The sequence below is a fragment of the Helianthus annuus genome, chromosome 9 (assembly GCF_002127325.2).
Source record: "Helianthus annuus cultivar XRQ/B chromosome 9, HanXRQr2.0-SUNRISE, whole genome shotgun sequence".
Classification (NCBI taxonomy): Eukaryota; Viridiplantae; Streptophyta; class Magnoliopsida; order Asterales; family Asteraceae; genus Helianthus; species Helianthus annuus.
In genome coordinates, this window is record NC_035441.2 from 124,938,536 (window position 1) to 124,956,462 (window position 17,927).

General features: G+C 34.4%; 1 long non-coding RNA gene across 15 annotated transcripts; it reads right to left on the reverse strand.

Annotated features, from left to right (window-relative positions):
• Positions 1 to 3,927: 3,927 nt before the first annotated feature.
• Positions 3,928 to 8,749, reverse strand: LOC110878501. Of its 15 annotated transcripts, none has more exons than XR_004867130.1 (13): positions 8,476 to 8,749; positions 8,096 to 8,393; positions 7,846 to 7,979; positions 7,697 to 7,776; positions 7,366 to 7,627; positions 6,950 to 7,292; positions 6,687 to 6,766; positions 6,486 to 6,608; positions 5,822 to 5,881; positions 5,395 to 5,464; positions 4,814 to 4,970; positions 4,643 to 4,708; positions 4,186 to 4,372 (listed from the first exon to the last, which is right to left on the reverse strand). It is a non-coding gene; the product is annotated as an uncharacterized LOC110878501 (long non-coding RNA). The 15 variants fall into 15 exon arrangements; XR_004867129.1 differs by having other exon boundaries at positions 8,096 to 8,155; positions 8,248 to 8,553; XR_002558021.2 differs by having other exon boundaries at positions 8,096 to 8,115; positions 8,217 to 8,553.
• Between the last annotated feature and the right edge of the window lie 9,178 nt (positions 8,750 to 17,927).

Consider the following 17,927-nt stretch of genomic DNA (forward strand, 5'->3'; position numbering starts at 1 on the left):
ATATCATTTAACATGAATTTAATAAAGGGATGAACATGTGCATAAACTCCCATCTGGATCATCAAACATTAATCAACCTTTTTTACCTTTTTGTTTAACTGTCGCATAATCATATTCCATTCCATCCGGCATTTTAATTGACCTTTCATCCCTTGGTTTCAAAACAAGAAATAAACATAACTTATCAATGAATATGTGCATTAACATTAACTTTATCATTACCATATACAATATGCACATATGCATCAACATAAACGACCTTATTAATATATTCTGGCAAATTATGCACATGTGCATAGTGCATAGTGCATAATTATGCACATGTACATCAGCATGAATGATCTTAATAACCCATTCTGTCAAAGTATACAGATGTACATAACTATGCACATTTGCATCCATATGCATACCCTTATTAACTTAATCTAGCAAACCATACATATGTGCATAACTATGCACATGTGCATTAACATGACTCACCTTATCAACAAGCTTGCTTCAATAATAAACCTTAACCTGTACCAAATCAAAATTCGTAAGCTTGCTTCAATAATAAACCTTAACCTATACCAAATCAAAATTCGTATTATCACTAACCATATATAACATTAATCATTAACAAATATATTATGGTAAGATATGCACATGTTCATAACTATACATAAGTACACCTAATACCGACGTCGATTGATTCCCGGCGATACCGACGTAGTGACACACTCATAGAACAATCTATTCTTATAATCACGTTGGCACGTTGCCCTAATTACGAACAGATTAAAAATCCACAATGTTGCCCTAATTATTATGTTTCTAATATAGATTATACGACTAATTTTGTACAAATTTGGGGAACTAACCTCGATTATATGACGAAATATGAAATATCTGCTTGTAAAATCTCAATCCAGATGCTTCGATATGGTGAACTGATGATGGCGAACTGATGATGTATTCGAGACGATTATGTAACCGATTGTAATCGACGATGATGATGGCGAACTGAAGATGTATTCGAGAAGATTATGTAATCGATTGTAATCGACGAATTGTTGAGATAATCAGGTTAAGAAATGTGGAAAGATTTGGATGTGATCGAGTTCTGAGTGTAGAGTTCTGAGTGTGGACGTGAAAGTGTTTATTAAGTGCAATTTAATTTATGTTTGAAGTCCGATAGTGGAGGAAGATATTTTAAAAGTTGTTTGGTATTTACAAAATTGCCCCCTGTTCACATTGGTTCTCGCGGTTCTCGCAAGAAAGGTGGTTCTCGCATGAACCCTACCCTATATATATATATATATATATATATATACTAGCCCTCTACCCGCGCGATGCGGCGGCGGCGACAATATATTATACGAAACTTGTTTCCTATTAGTTTATTAATCCTATCGTGATATATTGTATAGTACGTCTATTAGTTTCCTTATTCGTAGAAGCGATCTGGTCTATCTATCAGCTAAATAATAATTTGACGTTAAAATTATCAACTATCTCTAGAAAACGATGTTGAATGTCGTGAAAGCCTCTGAAGAAAGATACAGAAAATATAATTCGTTGTCCGACTCTGTTTGAAACCTCACCATATTGATGTAGTCCAAAATACATTGGTACAAATATACTCTTATCTTAACCTGGTGCCATTCACAAAGGTGTAAATGCGGCGTCAAGCTTTATGTAAAAATCTACATCAAACTGTTATAGCAATCTACCATTGAACAAAAGCATATTCTAGGTAAATCGAAATCGGTTGAAAGGTACTCACTTAGGTTGGTGAGTTTAGGGCTGTGTACAGGGCGGTTCGGTTTTGAGCCATAACCAAAACCAAATTCGCGATGCGACAGTATAGACAACACTTGTTAGTAAATCTAGGGGTGAAACTTTGCAATAAGATACTCGTTTTTTGTAAGTTTATTGATCATCTCTTGATGCATTGCATAGTACTCAAACATGGAAATGAGTAATCTGAGTAGATCACAAATTCGTATATGTTTCAGTGGCTTGTACTATCTATTTGTATACATGTCCGTTGGTTAGGTTTTTCAATGTAGTTTATCACTTCTCTTGTGATCGCGATTAGTAGTGTCTGTCCGGTGGTCAGGTAATTTAATATAACTAAAATCTAATTTTCGGTTAAGGTACTTCAAAACCGGTCATGGGGATTTAAAGAATTCTAAAAGGATGTAAACAAATCGAACTGCGCCAAGCCAACAAAAGAACAACCATATGCTCAAATTTACACGAAGAAAACATATATTTTTATTTACTTATGAATTTCATGTTTTAGTAGGAATCTCGTGCGATGCGGCGACATCAGACACTTATAACGTGATACTCATTTTATGTGACTTTATCAATGCTCTCCTGATATATTGTATTGTACGTCTAATCGTTTGGCCGACTTTGACTGAAATCCGATCATCACTCTGAGCACTTTAACCTAATTTATATAACCCTCGGTTTGAAACTTTGAATCTGACCACCACTGTTTAGGTGTGCCAGAATCCTTCATCATAGTGGGAAGCTGTCGATAGCCATTGCGGCAGTCGTCATTTTTTGCGGGAAAATCGACAACACCACTACTCATGCTCAGTAACAGACAACCGTATATGTTTTATACTATAGTATAGATAACATCAAACACCATTCCACACTTAGAAGTTTAGTTTTGTTTTGTTAGATTGTTACAGCTAAAATATTATTAAATAACTGGTATGAAGTATTTTACATTTAACTTATTATGTTTCTCATATTTATCAGTCTATTCTGTAAACATACGTAAAATCATATGATTTAGTCTATTTTGTAAATATACGTAAAATTCATATGATAAAAGATAACCTTCATCAATTTTAACTTATGATTGGGAAAAAAACTGCAAAACCATACCATAATTCATATGTTTTCGGTTAACAATCTTAACATATGATTTTTTTTATTATAAGATTGTGGAATAACGGTCTATGTTGTAATAACTATTTTTAATAATAGACTTGAGAACCACATAATAGATGTAAGTATGTAACTTTTGCAATTGTAATAACAATTTATGATTTACGGTTTATTCTTTTCCATTAACTTTCTAGCATTAACTTTAACTCCATAAAAATCAAATTAAGATTTAGCTACATAACATATGTAACGTTTGCAATCAGTGTATGATTAAGGTTTACACATTTCTTTTAACTTTCTAGCATTAACTTAAACTCCATAAAACAATCAAAATTAATATTTTACCCAAGTTACAGTATCGTATCCAAATTATAACCAAAACATTCAGGCCTCGCCAAACTGTTGGTGAGCTGTCCGGATCGTGTCACTGTCACTGTTAGCTAACCTTTGAACTGTAAGAAAAGTTTTTGAAAAATTCTTGAAGGGCTGATAACTTAGGCCAGCTATCAGCTATCGACTGGACAGTTCATTAGAATGGGAGGATTGCTTTAAGTAGCACACGCATGATTGGGAAAAAAACTGCAAAACCATACCATAATTCATATGATTTAGTTATCTGATAACGTAAAATCATATGATTTAGTCTATTTTGTAAATATACGTAAAATTCATATGATAAAAGATAACCTTCATCAATTTTAACTTATGATATTACTACTAATTGTTTTCGGTTAACAATCTTAACATATGATTTTTTTTATTATAAGATTGTGGAATAACGGTCTATGTTGTAATAACTATTTTTAATAATAGACTTGAGAACCACATAATAGATGTAAGTATGTAACTTTTGCAATTGTAATAACAATTTATGATTTACGGTTTATTCTTTTCCATTAACTTTCTAGCATTAACTTTAACTCCATAAAAATCAAATTAAGATTTAGCTACATAACATATGTAACGTTTGCAATCAGTGTATGATTAAGGTTTACACATTTCTTTTAACTTTCTAGCATTAACTTAAACTCCATAAAACAATCAAAATTAATATTTTACCCAAGTTACAGTATCGTATCCAAATTATAACCAAAACATTCAGGCCTCGCCAAACTGTTGGTGAGCTGTCCGGATCGTGTCACTGTCACTGTTAGCTAACATTTGAACTGTAAGAAAAGTTTTTGAAAAATTCTTGAAGGGCTGATAACTTAGGCCAGCTATCAGCTATCGACTGGACAGTTCATTAGAATGGGAGGATTGCTTAAGTAGCACACGCATGATTGGGAAAAAAACTGCAAAACCATACCATAATCATCATTTGATAACTTTTGTTTCAGATTTTTGCAAATTCAAAACAATAATATGTCTCAAAGACTTGCAATCAAAACTTCTGAACTATAAAAGGCAGCTCCGCTGGCATTTGATGTACATTTAGCTTCAGCAATTGGCAGGAGACGTGGGTCATTCAAATCTCTTTTAACTTCAAAATTAAAACCTTTTTTCAGATAAACAAATTTAAGAAAAGTAGGCCGGATTACTTACTCACCAATTGGTTCTGCGGATAAAAACCCACATCATAAATGCAGGTAAATAAACTCAAAACAAAAATTTCTAACAAGACGTTTGGGATTGTTTTTAAATGTTTTGCTTTCTGAAATAAACTTCACATTGTTTAATTTACTCACGAATAATCCGATAAGCAGTTTCAACATACAATCCCAAACTCCTCCTTTAGATGAAATAACTGTACCTTTCTCAATCTAAGGCGTCTAAGGGACGTTTCTAGTCGTTGCTCTATGTTCTGAATGCCTGTTACCTGTCGACAAGCGTGAATAAAACTCGTGTTAGGTAATGTGGTCTAAACGTAGGAAACAGGTGTCCAAAAGGTGAATGGAGAGTGAAGTAATTGACTTGTGCTTACCTTTGAATTTCCCGACAACGTTGATTCTGCAAAGAACCCGGACTTGTGAGTCCGCGGATGAAACTATTTACGTTGATGTAAATAGTTCTTGGCTCCCAGACGAAACAGGAAATCGAGATCCAGATACATCATCGTATTATCCACATAGGTACGATTCCTGAAGTAAATCACCAGCTGCCAGCTATTTATCCAGTATAACCAGTCCCAACCCAATATGCCCAACATACCCCAAGGAAATAACAAAGGGGAAATTCATTATAAGATCCTAAAGACCAAACGAATTTCTACCCTCCTCCCCCTTATATCTCCAACCCAATCCAAATATCCCCGTTCTCAGCATAAATCAGCAGCAATAAAAGACCAAACCCATATCCCAAAACCCCCCCACATAACCTTCTAATAGTAATATTAACCCAACCCTTCAACCTCCCACCAGTAATGCCAACACAGAAATCGAAAACCTGAGTGCAGCAAAGAGGTCAACGGCTAATAAGTGGTCTGATCATTCAATGCAGACAATTTAATAACTGCCATATGAATTAACTGACATCTTACACACACACACACACACAAAAACTCACTTCCTCCTTGAAGTAGCATGTACAACTTGGCCTCATAGTGAAGTTGTGGGTGCTTGGTTTTAACAGATTCCTGCAAAACAGAAACAGTTTGAGCCACACGTAGAAAAGAAAATGATAAACACACACACATAGGTAAAACTTAAATCCATATGTAGCCAACCAATTTAGGTTATATCTTATCTCTAATAGGTAAAACTGAAAAAAGGTTAGCTAAAATATATTTGAAAGTTGTCCGAAGTGTATTGATATGCATAAAGCCTCCTAAACTGATGAATGGTATTGTGATAGTATCATTTTTTTGCAATCATATTTATTATATTAATTTATTTGAACATTTACAAAAGAGAAATAAAATGTTATACAACACCTAAAAAACTTATGCAGTTCATGTGAAAGACACAAAAAAGGTAAATTAAGATTAAGTTACCTTGGTCTGGGGTTCCAGAGTTAATTCATGAGTTGGATGATAAGTAATTGGTGAATTTTTCTGAACCAAAAAAAAAAATATATTTTGTCAGTAATAAATTAAGAGAATCATCAGCATAAATCAAGTTCACATAATGGAAGGAAACCAAGGCAGGCTGATAGTACCTAGAGATTTACAAAGGAGGCACCAAAAACCCCAAATTCTGGCAATGAAAAAATTCAATTACCAATACCAACTTACCTATATCCTAATGAACTAAACAAAATATATTTAAAACTAATTGGACAACAGATAATATTCAAATAACATCCTGAAGAAGTTACTCTTTACCTTATCTAATGTACTACTTAAAGTTATTGTTGGATATGAAGCCTTATTCAGGTGGTTAACGGGTTATGTCAGCCCGGAATTAGAAAAAAAAAAACGATTTTGATGACTTAGCTATATTTTTTTCTAAACTTCCTGCTCATGTATTTTTTTAAGCTAGTTAAATGTACACCTGTCAAATTCGTTGATCATTAGCCTCACAACAGATTAATTTAGCGACACTCGTCGATCATCGGCCTCACAACATATTAACAAGGGTTGTGGCCAGAATGAGTACATGTCAGAAGAACCATATGTTGTCAAATAATCAGCATAGTATGAAACATAAACAAGATACCTAGTTACCAAACAGGTACAACTTTCCCAACAGATTTCGCCGGAAGTCCAAGACCAAGCATACAATCTAACTTGGCTGCCAAGAAAGTGATGCTATGCTCTCTCTGGTTGCCTCTAAAAAATCCTGCATAAAAACCCATAACCAATAAGAAATCCATGAAAACATTTCACTAAAAAACCAGAAAGTTTCGAACTTTACAACCAGATCACTGAGTTTGACAGAGTTTTGGCTAAAAAAACATGAGATCGCTCCAGTTCCATACCAAACGGCAGCAGATGTCCCTGTATTAAAATGGTTTAGGCCAGGTTAGACTGACAGGGTCAATAATATCAATAAACACACCAATAAAGATTCCGGCGTATTATCCAACATCAGATAAAGAAACTGTATGCCTCATGACATCAATTAAAGATAGTATTGTGTAAGAATCATAAGTCATAACTTCTTTGATGTTGAAAGATTACCACTGTTCCTGCTATGTATTTCCAACATGAGCCTGAAATCTTACAAGAATGCAGCACAACATAAACATTCAGATCAAAGTTTTAAAACAAAAGGTCCATCCTGTACACCAGAAATAACAACACATATGATCATAACAATATAAATCAAAGGGCCAGACCAAATTCTTTTTAAAGCTTTGTTTTCTCCAAAAACTTATTCGGCCATACAAAAACGGGAACAAGAAGCATAAAAGCACAAGAATCAATGTCCCCACACAAACCAACATCACGTTTCTAAAACCATTTTTCAGCTTCGGGTCTCTTTGTTGTGTCCAAGGGACGCCTACCACATTCATCCCAAACACTGTCAATTCAATTTAACACTTCCAGTAACTTTCAGTTGATCATGAGATTAAATTAACTTTTTATGGACTAACCTCCTGTGATGATGGATAGAGGAAGGAATATGATGGAGAGGAAAGACAGGCAGTATAGTTTTCTATTGATTTGTTCAGCCTGCCAGCTGTCGAGACCCCATTGGACAGCTGTCACACGATTGCTTATGAATCCAACATTCTCCTTTAGTCGTCTGAGTCGACCAATCAACCCTTCAAGTGATGATGTCTTCATTTCAAACCAATCTTTTACGGAACACTTTTCTTTCACCCCCGGGAACACTTGTTCCCCGTGTGCAATCACCTACAAACGCCAACCTTTTTTTCATTATATTGTGTTATTTTTCCATGCTTAAAAGGTGTCGGAAACTACCTGCAGAAGGCATTGCAATTCTAGATGCATTTTTGGAAATCTTCTGTCGTCCAACAGTTGTCTCTTTAAAGAAAAGCCACCTAAAATTTGTAAACATATATTAAAAAAAAACCAAAACTTTGATCTCAAGATTCGAGTTTTAGAATTACCTTTATCCAAATCAACTTCTACAGAATCAAGCTCAGTCTCAAGTTTAGTAACAACATCCTCAAGATGATCCACATGTGTGTCAATAATATGAGCAAGTATGACTCATTCGACCCATTTAAAGCCAATTCTGAATCTGATTAATTCATATAACCAAAAACATTAAAGAATTAAAACTTCATGAGCACATTACTTTTAACAGAAAACATCAAAAGCAAAGCTACAGAGATTTAGATTAGAAAATCAACTTACAAATCCTTTCTCCCTTGCAGCTGACAATGAACCATCAGCAACAAAATTGTTATATGCCACCTGATATTATTCATAAAAAAACATAATTATAGAATAATAGCCAACAAAAAAAAAGATTTACTCTGAAAACGAAAAGGAGGGCAGATCTGGACTGAATCTTTGAGAGAGAACGAAAAGGAGCGGCTGGGGGTTTAAAACTTAGATCTACCAGAAAACCACCATCTACAGCCGGATGCTCGTCTGCCACCAATCTGCTCGAGAATCCCACTGCCGGAACCCTAATCAGCGGATTTTAACACTGCACACCACACCGTCACAGGTTGGGGTCATGGATTTGAATTCGAATGAAAGTAAAACCCTAGATCTGGTGAAATCCTTACAGATATGTTCATGAGTCGCCAGAGAGAGAGAAAGAGAGAGAAAAAGGGTTGATGAAGTTTTGTGAGAGTAAATCAAATGAAAGTAAAACCCTTGATGCGTGTGAGCTGAATATCAACCGTTCAGATCACAATCCGTGTGAAAAGGTGAAAGAAATGGATGGCTGAAGATGAATCAGTTGAATGGTAAATTATGTTGTGTTTCTTGGTGCTGCAAGTGTTGTACATTGTGCATTGAGGGTGTTTTCAACACATTGTTCAATTACCATTCTGTCCTTCCTATATCCTTATTAAAGTAGTATATATATATATATATATATATATATATATATATATATATATATATATATATATATATATATATATATATATATATAAAGAGCCAGCAGGGGCTGGAAAAGAACATAAAATTCCAAAACGAAAAAAAGCCAAAAACAGATATTAATTTGGCTTCTGGACTTTGGAGAAGAAGGGGCAATTATTGGGGAATTGTTAGAGGTCAATGTCCGTTTTCCAAGTAAAAAATGGATTTTTTTTGTTAGATTTTTAAGGAAATTAAGTTTTCATGGATTTTTAACAAAACTACGTAGTTTTGAATGGTTTCACATCTAACTTAACTACCTAACAACCTTATGTTCAGTTTCTCCTTTCTAAAATGTGATTTCATATGATCTTTTGTTAGTTATAGATCATTTCGAACCTATTAGATGTGCTTATATACATATATGTGCTTATAGGATCAAATACAAAACGATTTTAACCTAGAAAACATAGAAAACCGAGTCAAATAAACTCTGACTGATCTCATTCCAGTGGCGTTGGAATCGGTTCGTCGAACCAAATTCAAATATATATATATATATATATATATATATATATATAAGGTTTAGCTTTTAGGGTTTAAAGTTTAATTTTTTTTAAGGTTTAGCATTAGGATTTAAGGTTTAAGGTGTATGGTTTAGCGTAAGTTTTACGCTCTAGGGTTTAGCTTTTAGGGTTTATTGTTTAGATTTAGAGTTTAGCTTTAGGGTTTAGAATTAGAGTTTAAGGGTTAGGGTTCGACGAGACGGTTCCAACACTACTGAAATGAGCTCAATTGGAGTTCGTTTGACCTAGCTTCCTACGTTTCTTAGGTTAAAGACATTTTGTACGGGAACCAATCCCCATATGTGTATATGTATTGTATATATACGTAACTATGCGTGCAATTAAATCTAATTCTGGTAACTATAAATTTCTTTTCACTTAAGACCAAGTGTAGTTGGCTGGCGTTTGGCTCCACATCATCATTAAGGGGTGCTAAACACAACCCCGGAGGGGCATCATAGCGGCTTTAATGGAGAATGCGTGAGTGTGGTAGCGGACGTGAGTCTAAAAGGGTGGATATGTGTGGATTGTAAACTCCATGCTTTTCGTCAATGTAATCATGCCATGTAAAAAGGGACGTGATTACACTATAGAGTCAACACATAGATCTAGGCGGTTTAGCGAGGGATAATGGACTAAATGACGAATAGCTCTTTTTCAAAATCCAAAGAGTGTCTCTGAACCTAATTTATTTACTTCTAATTGAGTACTTAAACCAAGATCACTAAGGGCATGTTTGGCTAAGCGTTTTGAAACAATTTATTAACTTTTTGGCTTTTTGAAAAAAGTCAGTATAGAGTAACTTATTGACTTAAGGACTTTTTTCCCTCACATGCACCCTCATTGTCAAATATCATTTTGGAGTTTATGACTTTTCAAAAAGCCAATAAGTCAATAAGTTGTTTCAAAAAGCTTAGCCAAACATGCCCTATTTCAAGTCACAAAATACCATTTTTACAATTTCTAAATTCTCAAAATGTAGAGTATTAACCCTCTAGAATTCTTCTATCTTGGTCTCATGTCCCAAAATATCATTTCACATCGTTGTGTACATTATTGTACCATTTGTAATGTGTACTACATATCATAAGGTTTAACTCTCCTTTAAACTACCATACGTTTTGATAATTGTTATACGCCATCTAATATATACATAAAGGAAAAATCATGATAAAACTTTAAAAGTATTTAAAAACTATGAGAAAATTTTATTAACCACGAATATTTTCATTCTTTTTATATATATGTGATATTTGAGAAAAACATATTTAGCTCGTAAGCTACATATATATACCTTGTATGAGATGCATATATATATATCTTTATGAGTTACATATATGTAGCTTCACGAACTACATTATATTTTTTAAATTCTTATTTTACATTACTAACCTTTTTAATTAAAGATATGAAAAAAAAGATTTATTAATAGTGGTTTTCTCAGTTTTTAACCTAACTATATTACAATCTTTACCATCTAATATATATACATAGACATGTATAGAAGACACGCCAAATCCAAAACATATATTTTCAAATACAAAACATAATTTGTAATTTGGATAAATCATCACATGCATGTGATGATTTATACTTGAATAATGGTAAATCTAAATATATGGTTACAACTACATGAACATTTTTAAAGTGTTCATGGGTTTAATGTATGTGTTTGTACATTTGTGTGTGATAAAGATTAAAATGCAAGAAAATGGTAAATTCAAGTTTACATGAATGATGAGTTTTGAATCTGATCTAAAAGTGGTTTTATAAGTAAAAATATGTTATAAAAATGCATGAGTAGTTGGGTAGGGGATGGTTCAAATAAAAATCACTTTTAAAGTGAAAACTCGAAAACTAACTAAAAAAGCCTAAAAAACACACAAATTTTTTTTTTCCAATTTTTTTATTAAAAATCGCTAGTTTTTTTATATAAAAAAAAACTTTTTTTTCAAAAAAAATAAAATTTGTAGTGCACATGTGTAATAATTCACATGTGTAGTACACATACACGTGTACTATTACACATGGGCACTACAATTTTTTTTTTAATTTTTTTATATACTTAAAATAGCGAAAATTGGTATGCAAAAAAATGGTATGTTTTTTAGGTTTTTTTTAGTTAGTTTTCGAGTTTTCACAATAACTAGTGGTTTTCATTTGAACCTTCCCCTAGTTGGGTATATGATAATGTTCATATATATGATTTTGGTGTCTAAAAAGGTGAATTTTGGAAAGGTTAAAACATGCATGATTAAGATCAATATGGATCTGGGAAAATGGGTTTAAAAGTATATATTATACTTTGAAAATAAGTATTTTTACATAAAGTGTTAATCTTTGTGATTGGGCATTAATATACATGAGTTTTATGTAATGAATGTGAGCAAGGTAGGAAGACTCTCATGCAAAGGCATGAAGAAGAAAGTAAAAAACCAAAAAGTGATAACGCCAATGCTAGCGAAAAAGAAAAATTAGATGTACCTTCTTTTGACCCACTGACACCAACACCTAGCAAAATGCCGAAAAGGGCAAATGTACCGGACAAGGGTGTGAAAGATGAAACACCAGACTTAGATAGGATGTTGCAAGAGAAGACAATTTTGAAGGCACAAGAATCAGATGAAGATGAAGATGAAGATGAAGAAGATAATGAAAATGTAGTTTTACAAGAGAAGAGGGTGTGAAAGCCATCAAGGGCGTGTGTGTTCCCTTATATCAGGAGGCAAGTGATTATAAATGAAGCAAGAGAAACACAGGAAAACAATATTTCCACATACATATACACCAGATGTGGTTATTACTGGTATGTAATGACTCATAAAACGCCATAGTTTGTAGTTGTAACATTAAATTGCTATAAAAAGTACATGCAAATGCATATAACTGACAAATGCCAAGAAGATGCATGTAACTAACAAAACGCCATGTTCTATTTTTCAGGAGTACAATGTTCAAGATTACAGGGTGGTCAGAACTTCCAAGGGTGTTACTAGAGAGCATGAGACTAGGATTATATGTATACGTCGCCATTATTCAAACTTGGGGGCATATCCTGAACTATGAAGAAATGTTTAAGGCCCTAAAATCACCATCAATATTGCACGACACTCAAATAATTTGGTAAGTGTTTTCCTGGATTAATTGATGCGATTATATTATCACATAGTTTTGTTATTTAAAATGTTCACATGCAATATTATAGAATACGTCCGCGTATAAAAAACAACTGCTTTTCGATACAAAGAATTCAATGAAAACATGGCGACAGTTTTGAAAAACACTTGTTTCAAAGAAGATGTGAAAGATAAAACGATACACCAATATGATCTGGTGTTCATGCCAATAATATGGGAAAATAATTTCTATGTTATCTGCTTCAATCTCAAATCATATGGAGTTTATGTCATGGATAACAACGCTCACGGAGATGACCTCAGAACTCAAAAAGTATGACGGATGGGTTGAAAAACTCGTAACTCTCTTAAAAACTTTTTATTAGTTTGAAACTTTAGTGTAAAAAAACCATACTAAATATGCATCATCATACTCGGTAAATCCCACCAATAACAAAGCTAAGCTAGGGTCTGAGGAGGGTAAGATGTAGACAGCCTTACCTCTACCCCGTAGGAATAGAGAGGCTACTACTTTGAGACCCCCTGCTCGATGGTAGTTTTGCATCAAGCCTTGGAGATAAGGCACATAACACTCAACAATTAGGACAGAGGCCGATTAGTGCATGTACCATTTTGTCTTTCGGCTATCAACACCACCACATGATGCATGATTAACCGCCCACCGCTTTTAACGTTATTTTCACGAAATTAGTAAAATAATGTTAAAATTAGTGCAATTTCACTTTTGCCCCTTGTGGGCCCACACATATATACATTATATGTGCACACCACAAACGGGGTGTAAGCTAAGATAGGGTCTGACGAGGGTAAGAGGTAGACAACCTTACCTCTACCCCATAGGAATAGAAAGGCTGCTTCCAGTGAGACCCCCGACTCGATAGTAGTTTTGCATCAAGCCTTGGACATAAGACACATAACACTCCCATACTAAATATGTAAAAATGTCAAACTGCAGCAAGATGCTTTTGTAAACTATTTGAATGGTGAAAAACACCCTAGTGCTCAGCATATAAAAAAGGCATCTATTGTGAGATAGAAAATGGATCGGGGAACGTCTAACAAGGTCGACTGTGGGATATTTACAATAAGGCATATGGAAACGTATATGGGGCATATGTCTGATTGGAAGTGTGATTTAGCTAGAGAAGAGGCCCCAAATAACCTACAACAGAAACAATTAAATGACATCAGGATCAAATACACTGCAAAAATCCTACTACGTACCTTAAATGAAAACCGAACTCGACTAGTAAAATCATTAAACAAATTCTTGCTATTAGTGAAACAAAGAATATCAGAATTGTACAACATAGGATTCGAAAGGATAGAAGAAAGGATGGCCACTTATGTAGATTATTTTGTTAAAACACCATGTTTTCCATTTTTCTTTTGGTTTACACTTTTGTTTGTTTATATTAGTACCAATAGTAAAACTCCACGAATTTGCTTTCATTATATAAATGTGCATGTTTATGTTAAAATCCTCTGTATATTTTTTATGTTTTAAAAAGCCATAATTACATGTCACAATATAGGTCTGTATCCTATATGACATGCCAAAAAAGAATATACATAAAAACGCCAAAAAATGTTAGATACATCATATCTCAAAAGCCTTTTTCAGTGTCTGTATCTCTACAATCTATGAATAGATAAAATTCAGAAAGCACTGTTTACAAAAAATATTATTGTTTTGGCGCCAAAATAATATAATCCTAATCTATACCGCGCAAAAAAAAATATTTAAGGAGAAAAAGCAAACAATATAAAAAAATATATCTCTATAAGAACCATCCACGCCATAAAAGTGTGTAAACGCCATACAAGTTAAGTTAAGATGGCTCAAGTTATTGCATGGAGGTTTGATAGATTAAAAAATCGTTTCGTTCTAAAGTTCTCAAACAGAAAAAGAATGAAGGTCAAGACCATCAATGCCATACTTGGTATGGATCAGGCAGTCCAAAGGGATATTCTTGCTCTGGGTGTTCCAATGGCAAACCGGTGTGAAAGAACTGAAATAGTAATAAGAAGGTTAAAGAGAAGATTTCAAGATGATAATGATGATGATGTTTTTAAGTTACCAACCGTTACTGGTTGGAGTTTGAATGGGCAATTGAGGACGGTGAGAGTGACTTATAGCAAAAGAGAGGAAAATTTCTTAACAATGGACGAAGTCCTGACACAGAGAACATCAGCCTTCTTGAACAACTCTGTACTTTAACACCTTCACTCGTTATTGCAATCAGGATTGTGATTATGATTAAATCTAGGATGTCTTTTAGGCTGAACCAGTTAATGGCGTTAAACGCCAATGCAGTTGATGATGATGAATTTGAGGAAAGTGATGAGCAAAGCGATGGGTACATCTCTGATGTAATCCTATCCAACGAAGAATATTGATTTCATTTGTTTTGTTTTGTTTCATTTTCATTGTAATGTTTGAGTAATTTTATGAATGAATTGTAATGAATGTAGGAGCGCCATGAACGCCATGATATTTATTTTGAATCCTTTGTTTATAGAGCCAAAACTTTGGAAAAGAAAACAAAACTCCATAAATTGAGTTTGTAAGTGAACATCAAAAAAGTTTCCACGCCACAAATGAGCGCGGTGTGCGGGATAAAATGATTAAAAACCCCTAAAAAAACAAAAACACCCCTCCGCCTGAATTGTAGCACTCGCCACGTGTCGCTTTAGGATCCGTTCTCACCGTTTTTGGAGCCAAAACTCTGGAAAAGAAAACAAAACGCCATAAATTGAGTTTCTAACTTAACGCCATAAACTGAGTTCCTAAGTGAACGTCAAAAAAGGTCACCGCGTGAACTGTAGACACCTCGTCATTGTGATTGTGGTGTTTTAACTCTATGACGGGGTGTCTTTTCTCACACATGACCGACAATGGGCATAACTACAGTAAGATTGATAGAGTACTAATTTGTCATTCATTTTTGTTTCGATGGCCGGTGGCTAAATTTGTTGGTTTATCGAGATATAAATTGGATCATAGACCACTGCTCCTACTCTGTTCAGAGGTATTTTTTGTCACACCCCGAAATTATCAGAGCATGGCGTGACTGGACCGGTATCTTCATTGCACAGCGGAAGCAATTAGCTAAGACTTCTAGAAAATGAACGCCGCTAAGTACTTGAATTCCCATGGGTTCTCCTATTCCAACCATTCCATAGTTTTGAAAATGCAACCTGAGAAAGAACATGCGAAAAAGTCAACATAAAGTTGAGCGAGTTCATAGTTTGTTTTGAAAAGATTTAAAATAAATCTTTTTGATAACCGGTTTTAAAGTTGCTGAGAAAATATAGCAAAATCATTTTCTTGGCATGATATATGAAAACTGTGAGTCTAGCCCACGAGAGTCTTTGTGCATTGCACGAGAGAGAACGGGCCGAGCCCAAACGAACCTTTGTAAGCAGGATCAGCGTGTCCTCTTACTTAGGTATAGTTTGAAAAACGTTACCAAAGTTTGTAAATCCATGTATTTGTGAGTTTACTTCAAATGAATCTTAAAAACATTTGAAAATTTGAGTATCAAAAGCTGGTATGTAAGCGTCTATGAACAGATCATTAATGTTTTGCAAGGACATTAATATGTGTGGCGACATAGGAAGCACTCAACCCTAGCGGATTTCCCCCGGTCCACCCGGTTAGAACAACGAAAGCACTACATGGGCCACACAAGGACCCAAGAGTGGGGCTCGCTACACCCGATAGATCTACCACTTTTGCCCTCGGTCTTATACAAGATTAATGGCACTTAAGAGAGATTACTATTCGCTCACCTGATCTAACAGTTCATTCCCTAGCTTAACCATACCCTAGTTAACGTATAATGTGTGAGTTATTCATGTCCTTGGGCCTCTGCCCATGTCCTTGGGCCTTTGCCCACGTCATTTGTGTTATTAAAACTCATGCATGTTTCGAAAAACACTTATGTTTTCATAAAACCGGTATGTTTAGTATAATCTTTTCGTAAACCATTTGAGTTCGTTGAAATTCTGTCGCAAAATGGTTTATAAATATGTGATATTGATTTATCGAAACCTTGTGTGATTTTGCAAAACTTGCATGTCTTTCCACCCCCGAAAACATTTATAAAAATGTAAAACAGTGAAAAGTGGGGGTTATGAACTCACCTGGATATTCCTGTGCAAAGCTAGCTTAACGTGATTCCATGATATCATTCCAAGAATGTGAGCTCGCTAGCGTGCAACTAAAGCATTCCTAATCAAGGAATAACTATGAGTTTTCTAGTTAAATCAACGTAGCTAAACTACGTGTCCGAGCTCTACCGAGTCGTTAACAAAACGACTCTCCGAAGGGGTTGTTATTTTGACTTAGAGTAACCAATCTATGGTTATTTGATCCCGTTTATAATCGGGATAAAACTAAGTCTTAGAATTACTTAGCGTTCGAGAGGTTAAGGATATATATTTATATAAAAATATAAATATATAAATATATTTATGAATCGCATTAGTCATCTCGAAAGGTAGTACGGCTCTTCGTAGCTTTCGTGAGTCGAAATCAATAAGTAAATATGTATATACTCGAATCTCGACAATTGAAAATGAATATAAACTACTATATTCAAACTATAAAAATACACGGATTTTAGACGATCGAAATAAACATAGATAATATATTTATTTTATGTGATTCTTTTGAATACTAAACGTTTGAAATAATTATAAATTTTTATATTTATTTTGTATAAGTTTCAACTTTCGTTAAGTATAACTCGTGGGTGGTCGAAGTGTTAGGTCGAAGTGTTATAACTTCGTTTTATAACTCGTAAAACGTCGTCAAATAAATAATACTTTCGTATTTATTATATAAGAAAACTTGAACTTCATCAAGTGTTGTTTTTAGAATAAAATCGTGTGTCGTGTTTTGAATTTTTAACGGAAAACGGACAGAGTTTCCCCTGTTTTTGGAATAACTTCGACAACTCAAGTTGTCGTTATTTGTCAAAATCAATCAACAATTAATACTATAAGTAATCAATATAAAATTTTCGTCGAGTATATTAACTGTAAACTAATTTCAAATTGAATCGGTTCGAGCTCGGTCGCGTATAACTATAACTCTAAAAATAACGCTTGCTACGTTTAAACTTTACCGGTCCTGAGTTGACCGCCTTTGACCCGAGTGTTGACTGCATTGACTTGCTTTGACCGATTGACTTTTGTTGACCTGTTTGACCAATCTTGACTGAGCCGAAACTGAGTTGACTCGGGTGTTGACCGAGTCGAACCATACTGAGTTAACCGGAACCCAATTCTGAGTCTGAACTGAGTCGAACAGTAACCGAACCCAGTTGACTGAGTATTGATCGAGTCAACTCGGTTTGACCGAGTTGACCTGAACCTGAGATCTGACCCGAACACCGAAAAATATCTAAACCGTATCACGATCCATCTCATTGTCGCCGCCGC